This window comes from Cornus florida, unplaced genomic scaffold (genome assembly GCF_030987335.1).
Source record: "Cornus florida cultivar Cherokee Brave unplaced genomic scaffold, ASM3098733v1 CherokeeBrave_3.0.0_Hap2_Chr11, whole genome shotgun sequence".
Lineage (NCBI taxonomy): Eukaryota > Viridiplantae > Streptophyta > Magnoliopsida > Cornales > Cornaceae > Cornus > Cornus florida.
The window spans coordinates 64,744,400-64,750,399 of NW_026775581.1; the positions used below are offsets into that span (position 1 = coordinate 64,744,400).

Sequence of the window (6,000 nt, forward strand, 5' to 3'; positions counted from 1 at the left end):
GTACAAATGTGTACCACTTAAAAATACCACTTATAACAATAGCACATACAGCATTGTAGATTAATGCTATAGTAGGGGGTTGTCGAACCACAAGGATTGCTAGTTTATGGCAAATAGAATTGTAATATTACTTTCTAGTTTGATAAAATAGATGATAGTTTGATTGGTTTGTCACTTAACCTATGAATTTAAATTGCATAAAATAGTAAATAAATTGAATAGAAAAGATTGAACTTATAAAGAGAAGGCTAGGGAATTGACTTCACCTCAGCCTCATAAACATGTTAACTTGCACTCAACTTGGGGATAAACAACTATATATACATAAAATGATGTGTAGAAGTATAAAATGACCACAATATCTTCAAGAAAGTCATACATTTCAGGATTAAGCATAACCCATCTTTGGTTGGCATGGTTTATCCACCTAAATTAGGTTGTGGTATGAACCATCTTCCCTAGGCATGGCCTATCAAAGTTCTTCAATGGTATGTTGCACAGCATATGAAATCAGTTATATATCATAAATTATCTTCAGTTGGTATGCACCATCTACCTAACTAAATTAATCTAAAGGTGTAGCATGGTCCATCTTCCTTAAGAATAATCTATATAAATACTCAATTACATGCCAATATAACCATTCTATAAATTCTTTCCCATTGTCACTATAGGAAATCAAGTGTATAATTGTGTCAATGTGATTTCTAAGGCAAGATAAACATATCAACATAATTATATATTCAAATGAAAATCACATACATTAATTCAATGTAGAACACATTAATTCAATGTAAACACTTCTAATTTATGAAATTAAATATATACAAGAAGAATCCCTAAATTGAAATACAAATTAATACATGTTTATTTGGTCTAAGTTACATTAACTCCTTATAAATGAAGTTAGCCTCTCATAGATTTGGTAGCAACTTCAAGGATTGAAGAAGAAAAAGATTTCCCTTTTTCACCCATTGTTGCAAAACTCAGCATAAGAACCCTAAGGAAAATCCTCTCCCTCACAATATATTTTTAGAATCCAAAACTCTATCTTTTAATTCAAGCCTTTGCACCCTCTTTATCCCCAGATGAGTTTCAAAACAAAACAACTCGTCAAAATTCAAAATCCCACTTAAGATGGAACAAACTCTGACTTATTCAAAATGAGGGCCCGTAGCCTTGCGTCCGGATGCGATGTATGGCGTCTGGACGCAAAGCCCTACTAGTTGGCGTCTAGACGCCAGTTTCTGCGTCCGGATGCGAAGTATTGCTAGGTGGCGTCCGGACGCCAATTCTTACATCCGGACGCGAAGCATGTTGCTTGGCTTATTCTTTTCTTTTATAGTGCTGGTTGTATCCATTGCCTGTTTGGGCCATTTCTTCTTAAAAACCACTTGACGTTTAGGCCTGATATGACTTATGCTCTAAAAACCCTTGAAACCTTATTTTTATTCCTTTTTAGCAATTAGACCTGTAAAAACACAAAAACATAAAAATGGAATTAATTTATATACACAGATCAAACAATGGGCTTAACTAATGCAATTAAGGGTGATTAAATATGCAATATTTGACGTTTATCATTAGATCTCTATCCCTGCACTTATTTGGGAGCTCATACACAAGTTCTGGAAGAATTTACATCATACACACAGTTATTGAGCTGTGACTTGGCCTTTACCTTATGGCCACTTGATTACACAACTACTACTTGATCAGGGTTATTAGTTTGACCCGAATGAGATTCAGAGACTGATGCAGAGAGAGAGAAAGGAGAGTATATGATCAGGCTAGGTGGACGAAGCTTACAATTCATGCCTTAAGAATAGGAAAAATAGAGATATGAAGAGACTGCAGGCGCAGTAGAGAGCAGCAGAGGAAACAGCTGCAGCAGACGACGCTCTAGAGGATGCTACAGCAGATAGATCTCCCCCCAGACAGAGGCGTCGCATTACCATTTCAGGTTCTACCTCACAGCCAGATGTACCTACTACATCTCAACCGGCTGGCACTTCACATGTCCCTCCCACCGAGCAGATAGCACAAACCGACACTCAATCTCGCCATACCAGTACTGATTCTAAGTATAGATCTTAGGTAGCTCAGCTGCACATAGATTTCATTTCTTTCAAAGCTGATATGAGTGGGTGGCATGACGTAATACCCCTAGTTGGGGTATCACACATGTGGATGTCACAAAGTGGCATGATAATCTGGGGAGCCGACATTATGACCTGGTAGGGAGACACGATGATTTGGTCAGGTGATCTGATGACCTGAGAGTAGACGTAACTGAGGTGAGGCGTGAGCTTGGAGCATTGAGGATAGATTTTACGACTTCTCTCACTCGCCATAGCAAGGAGATGTTTGACATGCTGCAGTACATTGCTGATATTATGACTACAGATCTTGTTCCCTGAGTCCACCACTTTCCCTCTCTCCTACTCATTATCTGTCATTGATACTTGCACTGTTATTGCTGAGATATTTTTGCACTATCTTGACACTTGCACTGGTTTTGGATATTCTGGATATTTTTGATATTATTTCTTGCACTGCATTTGTTATATATTGATTTATAGATACTGATTTTGGATTTACTTGCTATATATGGATTTTTGATATCAGTTTTCGATATTCTGAGCTTTACATTACTAGATGCCATGATTTTTGCCCAGTTCTTAGTTTCACCTTTCATTTATATCATTGATGCATATGCTTTGACAGTTGTTAATGTGACCATTTTTAGACAGGTTTTCAGAATCTAAGTTTGGAGGTGCGCCTTCCAAAGCTAAGCTTTCGTTGCCGGGTCCCTTTTACTTCACCCATTTAGTATACTCTTTCCATTATCTGTTGCTTCTTTGCACATTGAGGATAATGTACAGATTAAGTTTTGGGGTGTGTTAACATATTTTACATGTCACACTTGATTTCTATGTATGTGGTATGATTTGAGAGTCCTGGGCTATGATTTTGATCTTTTGAGGACCATGATACTAAAAAATTAAAAATTGCTTGACTTGAGAGTCCAATACTCCTTGTATGCTTTGTGGATGCCATTTAGGAGTAAATTTTTTGAAAGATTGATATTTTGCTTGCAGTTGTGGTCTACATCATCTTGATACTGTGATTATTTTAAGATTCACTCTAGGATTCTACACTAGCACATGCGTATACTAGTATTCATTTGTGGGGTACATGCTTTGTTGATTATTGATTTGGTTATATCCCAATTGAGCTAGTAGTGTATTGAAAACTTTTATCTTAACAAAAGTGGATAACAATCCCTTTTCATTGAGTAACCGGGATTCTAGTCTCATCAAACACTGAATTTTTCGCGCCGAAAGGTGGAAGCCCAAACTCTAGGTTAACAATTAAAAAAAAAAAAAGGGTTGAAAAAGGAAATAAAAAAGTGAGGACTTCTCCCCGAAGGTGAGAAGTGGGAAATGATTAGATGGAGGTAGTTTTGATTTGTAGCCTAATTGATTTGAGCTTGTAAGTCCTTAGGGGTGTTTAAACACTTAATGCCTTAAAGCCGTCCGGTTTTGGAGTCATTGACCTAATGCTCGACCTCATATATCGCTAGAAAGCTTAATAGATCACTACATTGCACCATGCTCCTATTTTTGATCCTCTAGGTTAGTTAAAAAAAAAAAAAAAATCGAGTGAAAAGATGTCACGCTCCGAATTTTCTAAATAAATTCCTCGATTTATTCAAATCCAAATACATCAGTATTACAGCCAGGATCTCAAAAATAATAAAATATCATTCTATTGATACTAAATTAATTCCTCAAATAAATAATATACAATATCTCCAAATAAATTAAATTAAATCCTCAACACCAATTCCTTCACCTAAGCCCGCTACTATCAATCCAAGCTCATCCTCGGTACCTGAAACTGTAGGTGGGTGAGGCAGTAGGAAAAACCATAACAAAGATTTCAAGAAGTTTCATGCAAAATTAATTTCACAAAAATATACATATACATTTAAACAAAAATACGTATATACAATTTAAACAAAAGAGCAATCATTAAAATATTTGAAACAAATCATCCAAGCTTTTCAAGGTATGATGATTCCTACTCTGCAAAATAAATAATAGCTTATCTGATCATAAAGCCTCAAAGCTCACAGCCTCTGTAAACCCTCGGCTTTCTTTCTCCGTGTGTCTTGCCTTTATCTCTCTCTGTTCTCTAATTCCTCTATTTTCTTATTCTCTGTATCATCATCAAGCTAGTAACATATATTGGAATTTCTACCGACACACCCAACTGCTCACCATCACACCTAAAAAAGGAGACAGAAAATATCATTTTACTTTAGCCAAAATATCAACTAGGGGTCCCGCACCCAAGCCTTCTTCCTTGTCATAACTTTCTCTTCATTACATTGCTTTATATATCACCAAAAACTGCCCACGTGAATTGCCTAAAGCCAAGACTTTTGGCCAAAAATCTATTGCGTGGGCCCCACCCAAAAATCATTTCAATTTCCTTTCTTTCTCTGAATTCGGCTGGCAGCCCATTTGCTTTCATTTCCATTTGATACAAAATACTACATATATATATATATAATGTATACAATGTGACAAAATCAAAATCAAATCCATTAATCACCTAAGACCCGCCACCCACCAAATTTTTTTATTTTTTATTATTATTTTTTTCTTTAGTTCTTTTCTCTTTTCTGTTTTTTTTTTTTGTTTCTTATCTTTCTCCATTTCGGCAGCCTCACATGCCCACCTTCATCAACAGGCAACATATATATATATACATATGTATATGTATGCACAAAAACAAATCAAGTCCTATCACCTCTTCAGACCAAATTTCTCATCTCTCTAATATGATCTAAATGCAAAATACATATACATCAATATATATTCAAGAACAATGCTTCCACGAAAATACATTAAAATCAATTACCCATTTCTCTTCCTTTAATTCGGCTCCACCTACTCTATCTTCAATAGATACAAAAATATATATTTATCATACATATTAAATTGCAGCAAAAGAATCCATTTGACCCATTAAAAAATTTCAATTGGGTAAATCTCTAATTTAAATAAATAATCAATCTCTGAAACTAAAAAGTCATGAAATAATTATAATTTCAACTCTTAAAAATTCGGGTTGTTACAAAAGAATAAGCGCACCTAGTTGAATAAAACTTTAATAAAAGGTCCACTCTTTGTCTTGATGATTGATACTAGATTTGTGTGCTAGTTTGAGGCCGGATGTGATCATTTTTTTAGTTAGCTTAGATAACAACATATTTAATGTCGGTTCACTTAAAAAAGATTTTAGAGTTGTTTTGATTTGCATGATCATTGTCTTGATGTATGGAGGACCATATTTGCTTGCTTTGTGTTGAAATTTTCGGAGATTGCTTGGAAATGATTAAAAAATTGTATAGTTGAGGTAATTTTCTCCCAATACTTGTTTTGTACATTAGTGCCTCTTTAGTGAGAAAGAGCTCAATGTTTGTGGGTATCATTTCTAGAAACCCTCACGAGGCTTCACTCGTCAACTTGGGGTAACCTAGGGGTTTAATTGGCTTGTTGTATACGCTAAATACAATCGTGTTTTCTACGAAAGTGGCGTTATCATTTCATTACTTTTTAGTTCATAGTTACTTAGTTGTTTATTTCTTTCTTTTTCTTGTAGTTCATTGCTAGGGACTAGCAATATCTAAGTTTAGGGGTGTGATGAGTGCTCAAATGTGACGATTTTAGCACCTAAGCTAGGGTATTTAAGTCTATTCATCTATCTTACTTTCAAGTCTTAGTACTTATTTGTGTTTTTGTCTATTTTAGGTTAATAAAGTTCAAACAGGTTAACAAGAGCCATTTAGCCCAATTTTGGAGCTAAGGAGCAAAGTTCGAAAGAACCTAAGAAAATTGCACCAGAGGAATTTCGATCAATTGAAGGGAATCCCGATCGATCGAAGTTGAGGCAATGCCAGCTCAGCAAAGTGGGTAAGGCCCAGAA

General features: G+C 35.3%; 1 long non-coding RNA gene across 1 annotated transcript; it reads right to left on the minus strand.

Moving 5' to 3' along the window:
* Positions 1 to 783: 783 nt before the first annotated feature.
* LOC132286273 (uncharacterized) lies at positions 784 to 4,495 on the minus strand. The gene is made up of 2 exons (XR_009472742.1): positions 4,091 to 4,495; positions 784 to 3,903 (listed from the first exon to the last, which is right to left on the minus strand). It is a non-coding gene; the product is annotated as an uncharacterized LOC132286273 (long non-coding RNA).
* Between the last annotated feature and the right edge of the window lie 1,505 nt (positions 4,496 to 6,000).